General features: G+C 41.9%; 1 protein-coding gene across 4 annotated transcripts in view; it reads left to right on the top strand.

Annotated features, from left to right (window-relative positions):
- apba2b (amyloid beta (A4) precursor protein-binding, family A, member 2b) overlaps nt 1–24,041 on the top strand; it is an 86,687-nt gene that overhangs the window by 7,759 nt on the left and 54,887 nt on the right. For 2 of the 4 annotated variants that reach the window (XM_085759352.1, XM_085759364.1), the window contains one exon: nt 13,166–13,218. The exons of the other annotated variants lie outside the window; for them this stretch is intronic. The gene's annotated coding sequence lies outside the window, so the exon portion shown is untranslated. The remainder of the gene's footprint in view (nt 1–13,165; nt 13,219–24,041) is intronic. 4 annotated transcript variants of the gene reach the window in all.

Below are 24,041 nucleotides of genomic sequence, written 5' to 3'. Positions count from 1 at the left end.
AGTGCTTTATATTTAAGACATAAAAATAGGTTTAGGATTAAAGCAGAAGTAAGCGATCTGGTCGTTTTAACTAACTTCGCTTGTAGGATACAAGGAAGCATACAAGACGTTTTCTCCTCGGCTTACAGCAGAGCAGAGTGACTGACAGACCCGTGTTTCAGACCAAACACTCTATGTAAGTGATTGCCGTCGGAAGATGTAACTATTTAAGACTTATATTAACACAAATATTCCGCTTACTTCTGCTTTAAGGTAAAAGGCATAAATATGAATATTCATAGAACCTGGATTTTTCAATGAGGGAGAAATACTGTAGATGTGTTTTCAGCCTCTTTGAGGGTTTTTTTAAACAACTTTTTTGTGGGAAAGCAATTTTAAACAAAAAATAGTAATGTAAACGTAAAATGTAAATGTAAACCAAATGTTTAGAGACATTTGTGGTGAGCTCCTGTTATCAGGTTTTTATTTCAGACAAGATGTGTATATATATTTGACCTGGATTGCAGCCTGAACCAGCCAATACTTGAATTCACTACATTCTCCGCTCAGCATTAGCATGACAATGATGAAATGCAACATGATAATGCGCCAGCAAATTTGTTCATCATCATGTTTCCCCATATAGATAAGATTACTGAGCTCAGCTTGTATTGTGTGTTATTATGAAGGGTTGATCTTTTTATTGCCCTTGCTTGTTTGTGAATCATCTCTCCGGATGTCTTTTCTTGACCCCCAACACCCACCCCACCCCCACATGTTAGAGTCAGTGTCTCCTGCTGAGACACTGAGGGAAAAATGCAACCAACACACATCTTCAAGCTGTCTCCCTAATCCAACAACAACCTCATTTTTTGCACGTCAGTGTGGAAATATGGAATAGTACTTCATGGTACTGCATGAGGAGTGTGCTCTTTTTTACTGCTCTCTTGTTAAATTTATGAATATTGAGTAGATGAGTTACATAATTTAAACTGCTGATCATTTTTTCCAAGTGAGGTGGTGTCCCCTAGAATCAATGAGGTGATGCAGACACATCATTTCACCTCTCTTTATGGCATTAGCATGTAAATGAGTCCAAATCAGTTTTGCACTCTTTGACTAAATCAGGTCACATTGGGAGGAAAGCAGAGTGGCAAAGGAAGAAAGAAACAGAGGAAAGGAAAAGGACAAAAGAAAACCTCTCTTTCACAGCACTTGGTAAAAAGGAGAAACCCATTCATAGCTGCATTAATCATAGGTGGCACTAAGGATTCGCTCTGAGGCGACATCCACAGAGAAAGACACCGAGAATGAGAAGCACTGAAACAACCACACTTGTTAAACTGGATCCGTCTGAATGACAGCTTCATGCTTTCACAGTATAATTCAGATTTATCAAATCTGATGGATCTGACCAGAAGCATGGACTTAACACAGCTTTTGTGTTGACTCTTCTCTACTCTTCAGTATTTTCCAATTTCCTTCAACATTAGAGTAAATCTCCGAGTGTATCAAATTTAGAATCTCATATCAAATTTGCTTTGCTTCAAAACCCGAACTGGCTCTATTTAGGTTTCTACTTTGAACATTTGTAGGTAACTAAAGTTATGAAGAACTTCATAAGTATGCTCAGAGATTCAGCTGTGAGATCTGTAATTACATTTTTTGTTGGCTAAGAACAGAAAGTCCAGATTTGACTGACGGGCTTATTAACGTAATGTTCACAACTTCACAAGCACGAACTGATAGAAGATTTGAAAAGAGATAATTTAGCTTTGGAGCTTAGTGCATCTTGAACATTTTGTCAGTGTGGAACTGGATCCAAAATGGAACCCAACCCCCGAGATCGAGCCATATTGACTTTTGCGGTACAGTACATGTTCCTGCGAGGTGCAAGAACATGAAAAATGTAAACCATAAAAATAGATGCAAGCAGGAGCCCAAGGCACCGAGCCAGAGTGTATCAACCAAAATGGATTACTCATAGAGACAGTGAGGACATGCCAGTGCTGAAAGTACAAACTGCGGGAGGTGTGCCAGGTTGTGCTGACATTTCTATGAAGAGGCACATGTAACATGTGTACATGCGCATGCACACCACAGTGCTTAATTAATGTTAGAGGGAGTTTTAAGCAGAATCGGAGGATCTTATTTTCTTATGTCAGAGAACAACTGCTTCCTCAAACTGACTCTGTTATCTATCAGGCCAGACTACTCAGGCTGTAATCCTTTTATTCAACTTTTTACATTTTTCTGACATTTTAATCAATGAGGTATTTCTCTGATGTAATTATTTTCAAAGATAAAACCCTGCATTTGTGTGGTTTCTCATTAGTTTATCTTTTTTCAGCTAATTCTTTTTTTGCAAACTAAATGAACAGTCATGTTTTCATGCACGTCGCAGACAGATCATGATACAGTAGATGACACTGGACTAGGGATTCGCCTTTTTCTGCCATGTTGGATTTTGATATGTGAAAGCCAAAGAGAAAGATTCAGCTATTTAATATGCAGATGTTCTCATTAGAAGTTTAAGAGGAACTAACCTTGACAAATAACCTGGCATTGGTAGTTTTTTAAGTAATGTGTCAGTGATGATGTGTATGCATGACCTTAATATACCCGTTTTACCTTCCCTCCTGCTGTGCTGCGAGTCATAAGACGACTCCACTCCCTTGGTTTGCTGTCACTTATCTCATTAATTTGGCCTAAGATGCATTCATAAAGCAAGCTCATTAGCGACCGCGTTAGATGTGGAGAGAGCTTCACCTGCTTCTGCAACAAATTCACATCTTTTTTTTTTCTCAACTGTAAGAGTTTGCCGCTATATTTGAAGACATTGGTTGTACATGAAATGCAGAGGTAGATGTATTTCCTTATAAAATGCAGCATGGCGTACTTATTTGAGCGTGACGATGGTGACATGGGCTGAATTTTGAATTTCTTTGGAGTCCATTTTTTATATAGCCAGAGATATTTGCTGATTGACAGCACATATGATTGCTTGTCATTTGTGTGATAAAGTTGATGGAGAGAAACCAGATGGGTTAAGAAAACGGAATTGAGGAACCACGTGACTATATATATAAAAAAAAGGGAGTTATGAGAGGAAAAAGCGAGCAGTGTTCACCACAGTTTGATTCTATGTGTGTCTGTAACTGATCAGGGCACGGATGGTAAGGACCTCATGGATTTTTTTCACGGTCCACTGATGTGGAAGGATTTCTCCCAGTGCTCCTGATGGCCGGTTTACCTTTGACAGAGGTGAGAGTGGGACTGAGCAAACCACAGCTCTGCAATAAAATGAGATTTTACCCATTCGGAATAGTAAAAAAAGATATGGACGACAAATAAATCAGAGTAAAAACAGGGAGACAGAGAGGAAGGGAGTGGGAATGGTTGGATATATAGTTATGGGGACAGATATATTTGCATGTGAGTTAACAAGTGACTTTTATCATGCTTGATCATCAGGATTGATTCTCATAGGATCAGCAGATGAGCAGTACAAGACGTTTCTTGATTCAGTGTATTCAGTGATATGAAATAATTCTTGTTTACGCTTGATGGTGCACAATGGTGCCGTAAAACCTGGATCTTGAATCGTAATGAACAATACACATGGGCTTAAACTTGTTTCCTCTCAAGGATCATTGGAGATTAGTCGGAGATGGCGTTCAGCTTGCAGAAGATTATCAGCAAAGAATTGGAAAGAACTGAAAAAAAAACAATCACCTTGAAAAGAATATCATGTCACTGTTGGTGTTTCAATAGTACTCAGGGTGTCCGCGGGGTTTTAAAAAGTATTAAAAAGTGATAAATCAAAAAAGCAAAATTTAATGGCCTTAAAAAGTGATACATTTGGTCCAAAGGTATTAATTTTAAAGAATAGGTATTATTTTTTTTTCTTTTGGACAATGACTGGTTTTATTTTGATGAAATAGGCGTAATAAAATAAATAAAGCATTACTTGCTTGCGCCGCTACTTCAAAAAAAAAAAGGAATGATATTTACGTCATATCAATTCATTGTATTCATTGGCCGCTAGAAATCTAAAATCATCTTCGCGCGCATAGTTGTCAGGCGGATAGGAGTGCTAGTGAATCTCTTCGGATTTTAGCGTGTGGCAAAACGTTTCGAATATGGGAAAATGCAAGTTTGCAGAAGACTTAAATTGAGATGACAGGCGCCTTGATGTAGCCTATGTGTGTGTCAATGTAGATGCACGTCACGCGCCGCACATCCGATGTGGCTCTTTTTTCATGCACTCGCGGCTCCACAGCTCCATGAACCTTCTACTGCCAAGCCCGGTGTTTAGTCGGACCGGGTCCGGGTCCTGCTTCCGTTTGAAAGGGCAGGAAGCCCCGAAGCGCTACAGATACAGACACCTGCAGCAGCTGCAGCTTCTACTGAGAGCTGAGGTCAGATGGAACGCACGTGAGACACAGACCGACGGTGCAGATGTGCGGACATTGTTGAAACTTTTCACACTGATGTAAAAAAAAACATATATATGGCCTACCACTGTGTTCTGTGACGGTAGAGACAGAACCAGGTATTTATTTAAAGAGTTAGTGAGGTGAGTTGGGTGAGGGAGGGAGGTGAGGAAGGAAGACGGAGCGAGGCAAACTGGGTGAGGGAGGGAGGGAGGTGGAGTGAGGTGAGTGAGTGAGGGGGGGGGGGGGGGGGGGGGGGGGCAGGTGAGGGTGGGATCAGGGGGGGGGGGGGGGGCAGGTGAGGGTGGGATCAGGGGAGGAGAGGCTGGTGATTGAGAAAGGCATAGATATTTTATTTTTGATCAAATGTTCCTGATGACTTATGGATGATGCCCTGTTGTGCAACCGAGTCTCCTGGGTAATGGTAATGATGTAAGTAAGTGTTGGATGATAAAATCTATGTACATGTCATAAAATCTTTCTGATTGATGGTGCAACTCGATGTCGTGGTGGTATTAAAAAAAATCTGAAGGTAGTGAAAAAAGGTATTAAATGGTAGTAAATTGACTCAAAGATTTGCGTATATACCCTGGTACTGTACTGTATTTGCAATACCGATGGGTTTTTCAACTGTTGAAGAGAGAAGGCATTGAATTTTCACATGCTTCCTTAACTAATGCTTTGGACAGAGACACATTCAAGAGCCTTGGATGGCACATTAACATTAACCCTCCCTGACTGGAGAAACGACGGTGAGGTTGGCTGAGCAGACAGTCGAGCAGAGACTGATGTGCAAACATCCATCTATGCTGTCGGGCCGTTGTGTGATCAGGTGAAGGTTAAGAGAAAACATCTGACACCTCAGAACCTCACTAACACTTCAAAGAACAGAATCAGCAGGTTTTTTTTCTTCTGTTCTTTGGCCCAAACCTTCCTCTCTGTTCTGGGTTTTCTTTTATGTAGGCCATCCTTCTGTTGCTATTCACTTGCTTTAGAGGTGGTAGTATTGTAGCAGGAGAAATCCTGTCAGGAATCAGCTACTGAGCATGTGGCTTCTATTTCTGGTCCTAGTCTGTTGTTTGTTGGTGGGTGTGTGGTAGGATACAAGGTCAAATATGGATGATGTAACAATACATCAGAATATTTCTTGGGCAGATTCTGTTTGGATATATTTTCAGGAGATGTAAAAAATCTTTTGAAAACAGTGAAGTATCCGAGGGTGAAATTGTAGTGTACGCTTACAATACAGTTTTATTGATCAACCTGTTGGTTATTTAATAGAAAATACTAAATCTGTGTTACTAAGCTCATCCATTATTTTATTGGAGAGTTGCTGTCATTTTGTATGCTCTCCCATGATACATTGCAATGTTTTGGAACAACAATTGAATGGATCAGCATGTGAGTCGATGGCCCTGTGTCTAGGTTTCTGTGTATTGTCTTAATGAGTGACTCCTCACATGTACGTGTGTCAATAACCAGTCATTATTCTGGAAAACTGGATTTTGTTATTGTCATTGTGCCTGTAAACATACAGTCTACACATTGAGTCTGTGAACCTTTGAAACCCTGGGGAGTTGGTCTATTGAAATGTGGTTAGAGAGGACTACAGTTATTTTATTTGCTTTGTTTTGTTATCACTGGAGAATTTATTTTTAGTGTCACACTAAATAACTTAGACAAACATAGCAGAGTACAAAGGAAAATACAAACATGTAATCTAGAAAAAGGCATAAGGAATATGACCCTAGCTGTTATCTGTTGTCCTTTTATACATACCAGGGTTTTAGCTATCGATGTTTGAGGACTTAGGCGCAGTGCCTAAGCTGAATGAACAGAAAACAACTCTTTAGAGAGTTCCCTGCCATCCTGAAGAGAAAGGATACTCCACTGGTTGGAATATAAGACAATATCCTTTCTGAAAATTAGGTTTAGTCATTGATGTTTTATTATAGGACAAGAATTATGGGTCTATTCTTTTGAAGGGAGAGAGTTTGTGTGAGAGCACTGCATTATGGGTGTTTGTGGCCCTAAAGGAGAGGTATTTGTAGGTCTTGCTATTGTTAGCATCAATAGCTGTTTACTCACCACCAGCCTCGAAGAGAGAGACTGTGCGTACAGCATCAGAAGCAATGCCATTGTTAACTCATTGCTGTTATGTCTTTTCCTGACACTGAATTCAGCTTCCTAACCAGCTGGGCCCACAGAAGAAGCAAACCAGGGGAGAAACAGTGAAGGACTAGAGCTGTCACAGATGATGAGCTCAAAAAGACAATATGGAAAATGCTGTCAGAGAAAATGATTTGGAGAGTCAGTCAGCTGGTGAAGTGGCCACGCCTACCAAGAGAGCGGTCTGTCTGCAGACATCAGACTGAACAGAAATGTTGGTAACTTGCCAAACACTCTTACATAATCAAATGGCTATAGGAGGATGAGAAAATTCAAAAAAAGAAACCACGCATGTGTCCTCTCAGGAAACCTTGGGAGAACTGTGAGCATTCGCAATGGCTCTCGGTTTCCTGAGAGACGAGCAGAGGATAAATACGGTGGTGGTGTCTCATCTTAAATGCAGCACTGCAGACTTAAAAGGTACATTCCCCCTTTAGAGGGTGCACAAACACACAAGGTCAAAAACAACACTGAATGATGCTCACATCAGTGGGAAAGTGAAAGTTAAGTGCAGCTGCTTCATGTTAGTCTGCGTTTTTAAAGAGCTGTCAATCAGTGATCAGAGCAGCTCCTGTGTTTGGGCTTATTTTAAATAGCAGGAGCGAAACAAATGTTCTCCTCATTACTTCTCATGTACATCACAAGCAGACCTAATTACACTAAATAAGGAGCAAATTCTAATATGTTTTAATCAGAGGGTAGTACCTTTTTAATAACATGAATACATTTCAGCTACCTTGCGTTCAGACGGTGTTTCTGTGACATCCTGAACATTTAAGACGCTGCATTAATCTAATTGCCCACACACAGCATCAAAGATAATTTCTTTCGTATTTCGGTTCAAGATTTAATTCCCAAAGGTCAGAGCAGAGGCTCCACACCTCAGCAGTAAACTCCAAAACAGTCTGTTGGTTTTGGTCCTACAAGCTGAAATCGGAGGCGTCTGCGCTGACCTCTCTGCCTCGGGTGTGTTGAGGCTAGCTGAGGAATACTAATGAGAGAATTAATAGAGGTCGGGTTGTACTGAATAGATAATGAATTTGAAAATAATTAAAATAATTAAATACGAGTTCTTGTGTCAGTGCTGCGGTACTACTTTATCATTACCTTGCTCCGGTGTTAGGATGCACCACATTCTTGCATATGGGATCACTAAAAAACAAGTTTACTTAATTGGACGTTTCCTCTAAACGGTGACTTCCAAAAAGACTGCAAAGACATGCTCACTGGACTTTTTTTTTGTCCTCTGTTCCATCTTTAGTTGCCTTAGGTCTGCAATAGAGAAAAGAGAGCTTAGCTATTGCTCTGGGAGAGGACGTCACGTCAGCATGGCAGTGAGCAACCTTGTAAAATGTTGACGTAGTGTTAAATTCCAGGGAACAGCTTATGCAAGGTTTTGGAGTGAACTGGGTGCTGTAAGCCTTTGCCTGTCATGACAGAAGAGGGAGAGGTTTCAGATCAATGGGGTTAGATTTCCTGCTGAAGATGGGCTCTGATGAGCTGAGCTATGAAGTTGTCTGCGTACTTTGTTTTTGTTCACATGTATGAGATCCGTTGACTTTCTCCTAACCGTAATATAACTTTTTTTTTTTTTTTTACTTTTTAAAAATTTATTTACATGGAATTTACGAACAAAGAACATGAGATCATAATGGGTGTTAAAATCAAAATTAGGGCCCGACCGATTTATCGGCGAGCCGATTAAATCGGCCGATTATAGCCCATTTGAGAATAATCGGTAATCGGCCAAAACTCGCCGATTGTCGCCGATATTTTCAGAAATAAATGCAGGGAATAAGACTTGGTTTTACTTTGAAAATGTTCCCCCATTTAAAAAGATCCCCCGACATTAGGCTATTTATCCTGTAGAGGGCGCATCCTCTCTCTCCACTATCCACTAACCACCTCACAGCACAGCAGAGTGACTGAGCAGGACATGCTTTCCTTTTCTTTTCTTTTTTGCCGCGGTAGGGTGAATTAATTAATGCTTGTGACTCCGGCCGTGTTGGGTCCGAGATTCAACAAGCCGGTCGGGTTTTACCGTAGGCTAATTACAGGCAGTAGGCCTATGCCCGTTTATCGCCAATAAACACAGTACCTAGATGAGGTGGGTGAGTGACTGAGCTGACTGAGGCTGTAACACGGGGGGGAGGAGGGGCGGCGGTGCGGGTCTCTGACTGCAGCGGGACTATCATGTCTCTGCTCCGTGAGACTGACCGCCTGTGAGCGCTGTGGGACCGGGGCTCGCGGCAGCACCCGCTAATGGTTGAAAACAGCGGTGATACGTGCTTCCACGTCGGAGTCAACAAACCAGAAACGTCTGGAACAACATTCGCTAAAGAAAAAAAAAGAGAGAGAGCGAGAGAGAGAGAGAGACCGCCGTGCCGTGTAAAAAACAACAACAACAAAAAAGTGTCACGTGTCATGACTTCCTGTATCTGGCCCTTCAAATTAAAAGCCTACAGCCTTTCACAGTTCAGTCACATTGATTTTGACTTAATTTTGACAAGACAGGGCTCCAAATGTTGTTGTTTTTTCCTGCAACCAATTGACCAAGGAAATTTTGGCCGCCCTAATTTATATATTATATAATTTATGTAGATATATTACTTAAATTAATAAAATTTTAAAACTTTATATTAAAAAAAATAATCGGCCGATTAATCGGTTATCGGATTTTTTACCCCCTAATAATCGTAATCGGCATCGGCCCCAAAAAATCCATATCGGTCGGGCCCTAATCAAAATATTGTTTTACACATACATCATGGTATAATGTCATACTATTCAAAGTGCATACACAATCCATTGTTCCCAGTCTTAAAACTAAAGTAAGTCACTCCATACAGTACATTTCTTTAAAGGGTCCAGTGTGTAATATTTGGCAAGGTTTATTAGCAAAATCACCACATGCACACGCATCCCTTGGCTGCACGAGGACCGCCCCTTTATGCCGTTCTCTCTCCTCATTGGATAAAGGTTGTAGGATACAAGGAAAGTTTTCTCCTCGGCTTACAGCAGAGCAGAGTGACTGACAGACCCGTGTTTCAGACCAAACACTCTATATAAGTGATTGCTGTCGGAAGATATAACTATTGAAGACTTATATTAACACAAACATTCCGCTTACTTCTGCTTTAAGTCTTCTTTTATACAGCAAGGGTCTTCCCGTGCCACTAGTCCAATATCTAGTTGCAACCATTTTCGGGTTATAGCTTTCCTACTTGCCAAAAGTATCTTCAATAAGTATTTATCCTCCTGTAGGACTGTTTCCGGTATTTTACCAAGATATAATCTAAATCCCCCCCTATTATTTTACTTATCTGGAAGCCACCTCCCTCCAGTATGACTGGATTTTCGGACAGGCCCAAAAAATAAAGGCCATAGAGGTTCCACATTGTCTCCAACAGAAGCCTCGGCTCTGTGTGCCTGAACAAAAGACATTTTGAAGAATGAAACCCATCACATCGCGTCATATTTCCTCCCTCCACAGATTCCCATCCAAAAATGAATAATTGATTTATGATAAGATTTCATCCATGATGCAACTACTATGAAAAATAAACAATGCCCTTTTTATTTGCAGATAATTATGCCTTTGACCGTCATTTGTGTTGTTGTTGTTATTTTTTTCTCTCTGAAGAATTTGTTTTGGATTTAGCTGAGTTGGATATTTATGGTTCATTGTTCCAGTGCAGCAGCACAACTCTTGAATATTGTCAAGGAATGATTAATGACGTTGGCAGGGGGAGTTTGGAAAGTGGACACAAATGCCCTTTGCTATTAATAAAATAAATCTGATTTATATATCCATATCTTTAGGCTAGTACAGGGACAGCAACAACTGTGGTTTTGTACAGCACATACGATAAGGTGCTGCAGGGAACGAGGCTATACAGTTGTATTAGATTCCTAGATTCCTGGTAGCAGACTCGAGTATCCTTTGGGTTGGTTGTAAGTGTGATCTGCTGAGTGTTTTGTCTCAAACACTGTATAGCTGCAGTGTGCTGCAGTATGAGTTGGACCTGTGGGACCACTACAAGCCTCAGGGCTGTGTGCAAGGAGAGGGAAGGGAGTCATGGTGAACTACAGCAGTGGGTAGATGGGAGAGGCAGCATCAATGTAACTACTTCTAAAGCACAATCTCACTCTCTGTCTCTATGTTTGTTTGTTTTTTTTACCTTTTGGGGACACATCATTGTGGAGACACATCCACCATCTGAAAATAACATTGGGTTCCAGCAAGGTTAACCTTTTCTTACTATGAGGACCAATACTCTTACCATTTAGGTTAAGGTTAAAGGGATACGTCACCCAAAATCAATAATTCACAAATTTTATACTCACCGTCATACCAAGGAAGAGTTTTAGGAACTTTTGGAGTCATCAAAGTGCTTTTGGAGTTCCAGGGGGCGGCGGCTGGCAACGGGTTTTCATATAATGGCGGCGGATAGAGTTCACTTTTGAATCGTCCAAAACACACACTATGAAACATCCAGATACCTCCATACTGCTCGTCTGTACTGACCCAAGTGTCCTGAAGCCGCCACATGAAAAAGTTGTTTTGAAAAAATCAATTTCATGTCTGTTTTTGGCCTTGTTGTAGTAGTAGCTCCCAGTGGCTGCGTGAGATTTGCTGCGAGATGTTCTTCGACGAACGGACATCTCGCAGCAAATCTCGCGCATGCGCACAAACATCAACAGAGCCACTGGGAGCTACTACTACATCAAGGCTAAAAACAGAAATCAAATTACATTTTTACAAACAACTTTTTTCATGTGGCGGCTTCAGGACACTTAGGTCAGTATGGACGAACAGTATGGTGGTATTTGGATGTTTCATAGTGTGTGTTTTGGACGATTCAAAAGTGAGCTCTATCCGCCGTCATTTTACAGTATGAAAATCCGTTGCCAGTCAGACCCCCCCTGGAACTCCTAAAGTGTTGATGACTCTAAGTTCTCCAAACCCTTAATTAGCATGACAGTGAGTAGAAAATTGGTGAATTATTGATTTTGTGTTAAGTATCCCTTTAAGTTAGTGATGAGCTAAAGCATGTCATATTTTATGTTTGTGTAATATTTCCCTTCAGAGAACTATTCAAAATCAAAACTGTCTCTCTAGAACAAGCACACTCAAGTTGCCATTGAAACTGAGAAAAAACATGTCTGACATATCCAGCAAGCCCTGTATTCCCTCGGACAAATGAGTCAGAGTGTTGATCACTTGCAGTTCAAACAGCCTTTTTGCTTCTGTCTTTATTCCTTCTCTCCGAGAGTTGGCCAGATAAACATGCTCAATAGCATCCCAGTTGTTTTGAGTTCTTCTTCAACACCAGCTAAACGTTTGAATATCTGTCCTTCGAACAGTAATTGAAGGTAACTTAGTGAAGTCATCAGGGAAAGTAGATAAGCTTTTGTGTTACTTGTTGAAAAGCTGCCACTGCTGATGTCTTTAACACTTCCCACACCTGCCTGTTTTGCTTTCACCTCCTTCTGACGGTATCAACACAATCCCCACTGGCTGTTGTAAAAGAGCTATCATACTGACACAACAGTGCGAGTGCTGCTGCTGGTGTGTTTTTCTGGTTCATCTGATCCAAGTGCAGAGTGGGAACACCGAGCTTTGGGCTGTCACAGGGGGACTCGGGCCGGGAGGATGAGATGTGACATGTGGTCTTTCCTTCGTGGCAGATGGTGAAGGCCTCCTGTCAGAGTTTGGGAAAGTGCAGCAGAGCTGAAAGTTGCTTCAGGTTGAGGCTTCAGGCTCAAACAGTGAACATCTAGAAAATCCCCAAATCTAGATGCAGATTCGATTGGTTGTGTGTTCCATTTATTTGTCTTTTATCTATTTTGTTTTACTAGATTAATTAGTAGACTTAATTTTACTTTTATTCAATCCAACTTGGCCTGTCACAAATATTACACAATTGCCTGATTGCAATCATTTGAGCTGACCGCAATCATTTTGCATAAATGTTAAAATCATTTCTATTCATCTGTATAAAAACAGCTGTATGAAACTAACAGATATGTCATATTTCCATCACTATTTCCTCTCTGTTTTCCACCGTTTGAGGTTTGACGGTTCTTCTTCTTCATACGGTGTATAAACTATGTTTAGGCTTATACTATAATAGTGGCAAGACAATTAAATCATTCATCCTTATTTGTTTGGCAATTAATGGTAAACTAAAATGCATGATTGTGACAGCCCTCAACTTCCAACAGCATATTTCTTTCCTGAATATTCCTTGGTTACTTTCCCATAATGACACTCTTTAGATATTATATTCCCTTCCATTTTGTAGTAGCTCTGTGCAGAATGGGATTGGATAGGATCCATTTTCAACTCTAACTCGGGCAAAAAAAAAAATCTTTTATGAGTGTGAGTCCTCCTTTCAGAGTCAAACGACAATTCCCCACAGTGTCTGACCCAACAATCCCATTTGTCATCATCGCATCTCGTACCTTCTGCAGGAGAACGGGATCAAAGCTCAGTCTTCATGCCGACCTGTGTGTCTTTCATGTGGGTTGTCAGTTTGATACTCAGCTTGACGCTCTCTCTCCTTTTTGTGCTTTAGGTCATTGCCTGGAGCAAACAGTAGAGCTGCTCTGCCTGTACCTACGGATACCAGTAAGTTAGCTGCTTTGCTGTGCCTTGGCAGGTTATTACAGTATAATGGCATACTCAAGACTGTAGGAGGAATTCCCACAAATCCTAGAAATCCAGGCCTGTAGAGATAGTTTGAACATGTCACAGGTGTAAAACAACATCTGTGCAATGTTGTGTGTTTCTCTGTGTTTCTGTGAACTGGGTGCATCTATTATCTTTCCAACACAGTGTAGATGATGTCACCTACACTGATGATGATGATGATGTCATCTACACTGGGTTGGAAAAACAAAACAAGCGCACTGGTACAGTACACTCAGACCGGTTGCTGGGTTATAGACATAGCAACCCCCGGGCCCTGGAGAGCTACTTAACTTGCCTGGCTGTCCACTAAGTCAGGCTTTACTGTCATCCAAACAAACAGTGAACAGGAGAGATGAGGAGAGTAACAAGGAGTAAAATGATGTAAAAATATAAAAGAAAAGGGTCAAGAGATTTATGCTGCGTGGAGGTTTATGTAGCAAGATGTTGTTTAAACGCTGCGTTAAGGCTTTTATCTACAATGTTTTTCTCAGTCTATCAGTCTGAATAGTGGAGTATCTCAAAAGTAGAGCACGTCTCCTATTAAAGTAAGGTTACACCAGGCTTTGTAAGTCAGTATTTTTATACATGAATGACAAAGCCCACTAACTCAGATCAGAATTAGATTATTAGAACAAGGATATTGCAGTGGCTCTGCACTTTCTGACACAATTTCATTGACATTTTACTGCCGAACATAATCACACTTGGTCAACAAACATATCCACACTATTAATGATAATTAGTTACCCATCTATCCAGTAGCTACATATACTGCTTTTGGGGGCTGTAGGCAAACTCAGCTGACATCCGACAAGGGCAGGGTACATCCTGAACATGTGCCGACATATAAAGACAAACAACCTTGTATGCTCTCATTCATCTATATGGTACTTTAGAGCCACCAATCATTGTAATGTGACTGTCTCCGGAGTGTGGGAGGAAGCTGCACGGAGGAGAACCCACGCAGGCACAGGCTGAACATGCAATCTCAATAGTCGGTTGTTCACTCGACTGTAAATATGGAAAGAAAGAATCACAAGTCACTTTGATCTTCTAGACGTTTTCCAATCAAAAATATCATGTTGTCATCCATCACACTGCTCCTGATGAGATAAAACAGACAGAGGACAGAATCAGAGAGCTTTGTGTGGTGGTGATGATGATGATGATGGTGGAGGAGGAGGAGGAGGAGGAGGAGGGTGAGCAGCATCATGGGAGAACCTGACTGAAGTCATAATGTACAGGGGTGGTGGAGGAAGAGCATGCAAAAACAACGTTTGAGCACAGTGTTGTGAGCTTCTCAACACTGCCTCCCTTCATCATTTATTAATCTTCTGCTAGAATATTCATCCAGCCTGCTAAAGCGCCATCCTCCAAGACAGAGAGCGAGAGAGAGGGGGAAATTAATAGACCTCTGTATCATCCTGACACTCATCTGCGTATCCTAACCTTTGTTACTGTTGTCACTTATTGAGATCACCCATTACCGCTGTCTTGTTCCATCCCCGTCCACTTGTCTGAGTCTTTCACGTTGACTGTTTCGACCACATCCGTCTCTGTAAAGGGGCTTAAAGAGAGACAGGGCGGGGCTGTTTATTCTTGGTTTTTTCGGCCTGTGACCCCTCAGTGCGGTCTTAAAGGAGCTGTGACTCCACAAACCAGATTACTGACATGAGCCTCACCAACCACCACCACTCACAATTTGAGCGGCTCCGTAATCAGCCTCAAAATAGAGGGTCCCCATCCATCTGCATGCCGCTGATAGTGTTTATGGGGCATCCATCCGTCGGCTGTTAGGATTCATACGAGGAACTTTAGCAGTAGATTTGAGGATGGCTGCCTTTTGAATTTGTGTCAGCCAGTGCGGTGCAGTGATGTGTGCTCAGTCTGCCAACTGCTGTGCTTCACTTATTCTGATTAAATCCTTTGCAGATGAAAGGAAGGACAAAGAATCTGGTGGTTCCCTAACTTGTTATAAATCATCAAAAGCCGCGGTGGCTCCATTAATGTTCACACCGAATCTGTGATGCCACACTGTGAATGTTCTGTTAACTAACCCGGGATTTGATGCCTGCGCTATTAAGTCAGTCACATCTGTCGACACATATGCTGTTAAATGTGTGAGGAATCACCTGTGTTTTTATTTTTTTCTCTCTTCTTTATACTGGGCCAAATGGCAAAGCTTTGTAGGCTCCCATTGTGTTTCTACCTTTTCTTGGCAGTGCTTGGAAACAGAATTTGGACACATTGATTTGGGACACTCCCATGAGCCTTCACCAAGCTTCACATCTGAGCAACAGGTCAAAGGAGGCGTATTCATTCATGCAACTTTTGAACGGTATCCCCCAGTTTTCAAAAGATGAAATATCAATAGATTCCTTGGATCTAATCGGGTTAAATGGGCCATGTGATGTAGATTTTTCGCCGTTTTGGGTTTTATTTGAACACGTTTTGTCATGACTCCAGTCCAGTCTCACTAACTGGCACATCTTCATCTTCTTCTTCAGACAAAGCCTCACAAAGGTTATTACATGGAATTTAGATTTTCCAAAGCCTTCATCTGTCACAGCCAATCAACAAATGGCAGCAAACATGACAGCCTATTGAAACTGGAAGCAAAGTTGCTAAGCAAGAAATCAAGTCATATCTTAGAGACATTTTTTATCAACTGCTGTGAAACTTGCTATGACTACTTGCAACCCTACCCTTGACATATTGACATCATATTTCCATGGCAGCTCTGGCCTGAGGCTTGATCTCCACTTGCAGCTAGATTTTAGGGACTGAAATGATTGGCGTCTGATCAGTATTTTGTTTATTTTTGTAGGGATTGATGTGTATGTGCATCATGCCATTTTTTTTTATTTGTGAGTATCAGGTTGCCATAAATATATGATGACATCTGAGGAAACTGAACAAAACCAATTAGGATTTCTAGGTGGCAGTCCCGTCCTGTGAAACTCAGCTGAAATGCCCCGATATACTGGTATACTCTTAATTATATATAACTTTATACTGAAAACTGTCTGGATGTCACCAGCCAAGATCTTCAGAATGAATGAACACAATGAAGTGTTGAGAGCTAGTTGTCAAATAAAAGCTTGATGACTAATAAATTGTACCAGTGGCTGTTCACCATGTTGTTCTTATACAGTAAGTGCTCATAATGGTGTGACGATAATATCACCACTACACTCCTGTAGGTCAATAAGGGAAGGTCAGGGCTCAGGGTCAAATACCAAATATTGAATATGAACCTGTGGTGATTCAGTGTCGTGCTCCTTGAAACCTAAGCAGGTGAACTAGCAAAGCTGAAGGACAGCATTTTATCCACATGGCAAATATGCTGACCTTTAATACTTTAGCGCCTAAACGGAGGAAAGGTCTGCAGTGTAGTTTTAGAGCGGAGCCAAGAGGCCGGACACAGAGTGATGTGATGTAAGGGGATTCAAATGAGAGCTGCAATAATCCAGATTTCATGGGATCAGTGCTGCCTTTAGCTCTGTTTGGTCATCCGTCAGGGCCGAGCTCTGTCAAACCCTTTTCTGTCCTTGTTGTCTCTTATGATCCCTGGCTCCATATCCAGGCAGGCACAGTGAAATTAGTACTCAGCAGCACACAACAGTGAAATGACTGAGGCAGTGGATCTACATGTTGCACTCTGGCATTGATTTATTTCTCCTCCAATGTGACCTTTCATAAAATAAACAAAATCATGACAGATCCCTCGGTGAGCAATTTGTACATACTTATGGAACAAACTATCATCATCAGTAAAAACATAATACTGTGTTTACAGTGGGACTATGTTTTTCATATATACTCTTGACTCTAGCTGTCACTTCAGGGAAAAATCCCATTACTGTAGGAACATCCTCTATCAACAGACCCTCGGTGTGGATAGGGAACATCCATTGTGCTCACACTCACATAGTATAAAATAGAGATGCAACAGATACGGTTTAGGTAATGTTTGTGGTTTCAACATCGTATCAAATGAAAATGACCGAAGCAAATTGATAAAAGAATAAAGTCCACCATATTGGGCTGCACTTAACGTAATTACTCACGAACCTTTGCCGCATATATTGTCTCATCCATTTCATAAAGTTGAGAGCATAAAAGAATCAATGTCTCATTGAGACAGCCAAGAAGTGATGAAAATACACAGGCAAGTCGGTAATGCCCTTTTGTGTGGCGTCTGAAATGTGTTGTGAATCTGCAGAACCCAGATTTGTGGGATCAGCGTCTCTGACATCTGTACAGTCTGCAGTTCACTTTATTTGTCTGTCTGGTTATACTCCACTTCCTGTTGGTTTAAAATGTATTTGCTGATATTTTGTTTTTTTGGCCAGGGCCATCCCTATAAAGAAATGATTGCTTGCTGTGTGAGTGACTGAGTGACTGAGTGACTGATTGAGTTGAGTGAATTGAACACTGTAAACCCGGACTTCATATCTAATTAAACAATGTAATTACAATATACTTAAATAATTTAAGTGTGGCTGCATTACTATTCTTATGTAAGTATATTCTGTTGCATTACTATCAAATGTAAGTACAATCTCTTAATATCTAGACATATTTGAATGTACAAATAACTTTAAGTTTAAATAACTTAGAATTGGCAGTTTCACTGCGCTGCAGACAACAGAAGCTCGTGATTGGCTATTTTCTGACGCATTGAACGTGACGCTCGGTGACGTTGTAGTCGTCCAATCTGGAGCTGCTGGCAAAGACGGTTTATCTTTGCTGCTGGTAAGACGTAAAAAAAAGTTTGATTCAACCGATTCGGCGGACATTTTATGTACTTCAGGCCGGATTTTGTGTCACTCGAGAAGCTGCGAGCGCAGAAGGTATCGCGGAAAACGGCACTGCACTAGCGGGGGAGAGAGGAGGGAAGTTTCGCGCTTCAGCGGAGAAGAGAGAAGGTCGGCAGTCGGCACCGTACTCCCGCGGGGAAGAGACGAAGACAGCACCGCTGGCCAGCGAGGGAGTGAGAAAGGCAACAGGGCGGCTGTCTACTGAATCAAGATGTAAGTTGCTGCGGTGTATTTATCGTTTGCAAGTGTGGATGAATTTGTGGGGCTGCTGGTGAGACGTGGAAAAGCTCGTTTTCATCCAATTCTGACATTTTTCACATTTGACTTTTAACGTTTGATTTTTTTTTTTGTCAAGTCGACGGGCGGGCATTTTAGCTGGTTAGCTAACTTTGCTAATTTAGATAAAAACCTACGTTTCTCACTGGAGGGGCTGTTTAAGCAGAGGTGAACGTTGTTCAGTGCAGTTTAACGTGACATTTTCACCTGTTTCCCGCCAGCGCCTTCCACAGTGTGGCAGACACCGCACCGAGTTGAGTCCCCCCTCCCCCACCCACCAACACACAAACGCACGAGGCACCGCGAACGACTGCACCCAGAGAGAGCAGTAACGTTAGCTGTAAATGGATACAGCAGTCTACTGAATCTGGTGAGTGAACAAGTGAATGTTATCGCAGTTGTTTAGCTCAGATCCGCCCCATGTATGGAGCTATGCACGCTGAGTCTGACCTGCAGTCGCAGCATAAAACGTTAATGTGACGTGTAGTCCGAGTCACACTGTAGCAGTTAGCATGCATAGCTCCATACATGGGGCGGATCTGAGCTAAACAACTGTTCTGATACTTTTTACTATTGTTATTTGTACTGTATGAAATGTTATTGACAGTATTAACTATCTGTAATAGTAACAGTAAAATCATGATTTTCACAGTCATCTGATCTTGGCCCCGCTGACGTGGACTTGTGTTTTAGAAGCTGTGTGCACAAAAAAATAGTGTCCTTCTCCCCCTAAAGCCACCGTGTAATTCAAACCCTGATTATATGACATTCTGAGGTGAAAATAAAAGTTGATGAGCTGAGTTCTTCTCTCCATTGTGGCTGTGAACACATGAAGTAGTCAGTATGCACAAATTAAAGAGGGGCAATAATTGTATCTGGAGGGCAGGTTTTAGTAGATTTAGCTTAAACGTGCGCACGTTTTAGTATCTTGTGCGCACAATATATTTTTTTTTTCTTTGTGGCACTTAAAGGGCTCCTAGTTTTGCTATTGAGGAGTAACGTTACCAGCACAAAATGTGCTGTGCATAAATTAACAGGCAGCCTATCTTTTCCATCATATTTGTGTTATTGATAGATGCTTTGCTAATAACCAGACAATATACACCAACAACATTGTACAGTTTCTTTTAGTGATAAGTGAAGTGGGCTGATATGTTAAGAGAAAAAATCATTAAGATCAATTGTAATTTTTTCAGATACAAGACACCGTTTTTTTAAGCGAAAAGTATTTGGTCAGCATATCATAAAGTCACGTCATTATAGTACAACTATACAAATGGTCACAGTCTGGAGCCCTGAGAATGGTACACAAATTCATCATACAGGTGTATGGCCTTAACTCAGTTGGAAGTAACAGTCCCAATTACAGATTAATTAATAAATACAGATACATTGTTGTAATAAGCTAACTAAGTTCCTTGTCTGTATGTTCTTCTATTGCAGGTCCCAGGGCAAGATGATGTGGAGGTGTAAGTATTGCCCTTTTAGCTGTGAAAAGAGAGCACAGTTATTTAAACATTATAGACTAAAACATGGAAGTTATGCAAGAACAGAGCCATTTCCCTGTTTACATCAGGAATGTCTGTGTACATTTAAATCATTAAATGCACTAAAAGTACACTTGTCCCGCCTTCATACCAAAACTCTGGAACAGCAACCAAGTGCAGATGTACCAGTTAAATTTAGCTGTCTGGCATGTGGGTTTGCTCAGTCCTTGTTTCTGAGACTGACTACTTCACTCACTTTACGTACTGCACACTTTAAAGTGAACCATAAAGTCAGGTGCCCTTTTAAAGATTGCAACTTTGAAAGCAGTGTCCTACTCCACTTTCAAAACACACAAGAGTAGAGTCCACAAGGAACAGAACTGGAAAAAGTTCAAGTCAGAAATCATTGGTTGTGATTATGTAAGCCATGACTGCGATGCTGCACAAGAGCAAATGTCACAAGTTGATCATATGGAGGAGTTTGAAGAGGAGAGTGAAGACGCCAGAGAGAATGATCTTGGTGATTTAGAAAAACAACTTGAGCACAACCTAGCATCCCTTCTGTTAAAGAATGCAAAGCGTTCTACACATACCAGAGAGCACCGTGCAAGAAGTTGTACAACAGCTTTGTGAAATCGATAGGCTGTCACAGCCACTTTTGCATAACAGAGTGAGGGCCGTACTGAAGAAACACTATGCTGATATGGATGAAGCAGTTGTGAGAGAGGTTACTAGTGCCATGTCGGAAAGTAACATGATGACATTTTTTGCCAAAGATGGTTCCTTAGGAACTACTAAAAGAAGAGCAGCATATGTACGCAGAGAGTTTCCACTGGTAAACCCCATTGAATATGTGGTGGAAAAGGGCAAAAAACCACTTGCATATGTCCCCATTGGTCCCATGCTCCAGAAGTTGCTTAACAGACCTGACGTGTTAGACAAAGCTATGTCAGAAAAAGTCCATGCCCCTGCAGGAATACAGGTCGTATGTTGATGGGCAGTACTTCAATGAAAACTCTCTTCTTGCAAGTGATGAGTTCACAATTGCTCTTGGCCTTTACATTGATGATTTTGAAGTCGCCAATCCTCTTGGAACATCAAAGCTAAAACATAAAAATGTGTGCCGTATACTGGGTCATTGCAAACATACCAGCAAAATATAGGTCTACCCTCAACTCAATCCAACTTGCTTTACTATGCAATACTTCCACGGTCAAAGAGTGTGGCTATGCAAAGGTTCTGCAACCTCTTATCTATGATCTCAAGTTATTGGAGCAAAATGGTGTTTACCTGGAGCAACTAGGTGCAAGTGTGAAAGGTACAGTCTTGTATGTTGCCGCTGATAACCTTGGTGCCCACTCCCTTGCAGGATTCCTGGAGAGCTTCACTGTTGACAAGTTCTGCAGATTCTGTTTTGGCAAGCAGAAAGGACACTCAACAACAAGAGGTACGTTCTGGATTCTTTCAGTTCAGAGACAAAGACTTGCATGATAGGCAGGTGCAGGAGGTGAAAGAGGACCCAGGACTGAGTCAGACTTATGGTGTGAAAAGGGCATGCCCTTTAACTGAGAATCTCAAACACTTTCATGCAGTCACCGGTTACCCTCCTGACATCTTGCATGACATCCTGGAAGGCATTGTCCCAACTGAGTTGTCCCTGTGTCTTAAAGACCTGATAGGTAAAAAGTTTTTCACACTAGATATGCTAAATCAGGCCATCAAGTACTTCAACTACACATTCACTGACAAAACAGACCAACCTCAGATTATTGGAAAGGCATTTTCCACTAAAGGGACCATTGGTGGAAATGCACATGAGAATTGGTGTCTCATAAGGCTTCTTCCTTTTCTTATTGGTCACTGTGTCCCCGAGGGTGACAACACGTGGGAAATTCTCATGCTTCTCAAAGACATTGTTGAGCTAGCTGTGCAACCAAGGCATACTGAAGAGACACTACATTTCCTGGACTGTAAGATAGCAGAGCACAGACAGCTTCTGCTGTCAACATTTCCACATTTTCGTTTAAAGCCAAAGCATCACTATGTGGAACATTACCCTCACCTTGTAAGGAAATTTGGTCCGCTGACAGACGTCTGGACAATGCGCTTCGAGGGGAAGCATAAATTCTTTAAAAAGGCAATTCGCAATGCCCAAAATTTCAAAAATGTTGCCATGACACTTGCCACAAAACATCAAAAAGCAGCCAGTTACCATCTTGACTGTAGCTCATTTTTCAGACCATCAGTTGAGATGACAAAAGTTACCCCAGTTTTTGCTTGCCTCTTTCCCTTTGAATGTTCAGAGAGCGATCGCCCAAAACATTTCAACGGCAGGATCAGTTCTTGAGGCATCAACTGTTTGTGTAGATGGGATCAAGTACCATCCAAGCATGATTCTCTCTGCTGGCTCATGTTCAGGTCTCCCTGAATTTGCCCAGATTGAAAAGATTGTTGCAGCTAACACTGAAATTCTATTTGTCTGCCACAAAATGACAGCATGGTATTGTGAGCATTTGAGATCTTACCAACTTCTCTATAGTGATGTGCCCTCTATGTGTGTGCTTAAGATGTCAGAGCTGAATGATGTCCTCCCGTTATCAGCGTACAGGGTGCAAGGAGAACTTATGGTAACATTGAGGCGATATGTTATTTGCTAAATGCCTATTATTTTCTTCCTCAGATGGCTTTGCAACCGAAATTAACCATGAGGGTTATTGTCTCTGAGGGAGATATAAGAAAGATGACCATGACAACACGACCTGACACACTTGAAGATTTGATCTCTTTTCCTCTGTCCTTCTCCTCTCCTCTCCTCTCCTCGGTCCTTCTCTTTTCCTCTGTCCTTCTCCTCTCCCCCCTCTTCCTCTCCTCTTCTCTTTTCCTCTGTCCTTCTCCTCTCCTCTGTCCTTCTCTTTTCCTCTGTCCTTCTCCTCTCCTCTCCTCTGTCCTTCTCTTTTCCTCTGTCCTTCTCCTCTCCTCTCCCCCCTCTCCTCTCCTCTTTTCCTCTGTCCTTCTCCTCTCCTCTCCTCTGTCCTTCTCTTTTCCTCTGTCCTTCTCCTCTCCCCCCTCTCCTCTCCTCTCCTCTGTCCTTCTCCTCTCCCCCCTCTCCTCTCCTCTCCTCTTTTCCTCTGTCCTTCTCCTCTCCTCTGTCCTTTTCCTCTGTCCTTCTCCTCTCCTCTCCTCTGTCCTTCTCCTCTCCTCTGTCCTTTTCCTCTGTCCTTCTCCTCTCCTCTCCTCTGTCCTTCTCCTCTCCCCCCTCTCCTATCCTATCCTCTCCTCTGTCCTTCTCTTTTCCTCTGTCCTTCTCCTCTCCCCCCTCTCCTCTCCTCTCCTCTCCTCTTTTCCTCTGTCCTTCTCCTCTCCTCTCCTCTCCTCTCCTCTCCTCTCCTCTCCTCTCCTCTCCTCTGTCCTTCTCTTTTCCTCTGTCCTTCTCCTCTCCTCTGTCCTTCTCCTCTCCCCCCTCTCCTATCCTCTCCTCTCCTCTCCTCTCCTCTGTCCTTCTCTTTTCCTCTGTCCTTCTCCTCTTCCCCCCTCTCCTATCCTCTCCTCTCCCCTGAATGATGTCCTCCCGTTATCAGCGTACAGGGTGCAAGGAGAACTTATGGTAACATTGAGGCGATATGTTATTTGCTAAATGCCTATTATTTTCTTCCTCAGATGGCTTTGCAACCGAAATTAACCATGAGGGTTATTGTCTCTGAGGGAGATATAAGAAAGATGACCATGACAACACGACCTGACACACTTGAAGATTTGATTGGCTGGCTCAAAGGCGCACTCCAAGCAAACTACAACTTTGCCTTACAATACGAAGATCCTGAATTTGACAACGCGCTGTGCAACCTTACAGATCTCACTGAGCTCCCAGAGAAGCCAACCATCAAAATCATTCCAATGATTGAGCTTACACCAATCACTGCAGAAAAATGAATCATTTAGTGACACAAACAGCCAGGCAGACACCGAGATCCTGTCCAACTCCTCATTAGATAGAAGTTTGCAGTGGCCAGAGGTATTCGACATTCCCAAGTTTTCTGTAGATGTTGAGTATAGATTGCGTCAAGGTAACCTGTTGTATCTTAGGATGGAAACCTACCTCAATGTGACAAAAGAACTGAAACATGATATCCTCGAGAAACTTGCTGAGACCATGTATGCATTTACAGCATACCCA

This window comes from Trachurus japonicus, chromosome 3, assembly GCF_045865225.1.
Source record: "Trachurus japonicus isolate A0001 chromosome 3, Traja_1.0".
NCBI lineage: Eukaryota > Metazoa > Chordata > Actinopteri > Carangiformes > Carangidae > Trachurus > Trachurus japonicus.
Note: the sequence above shows the minus strand (reverse complement) of the source record. Positions and strands in the feature narration are given on the sequence as shown.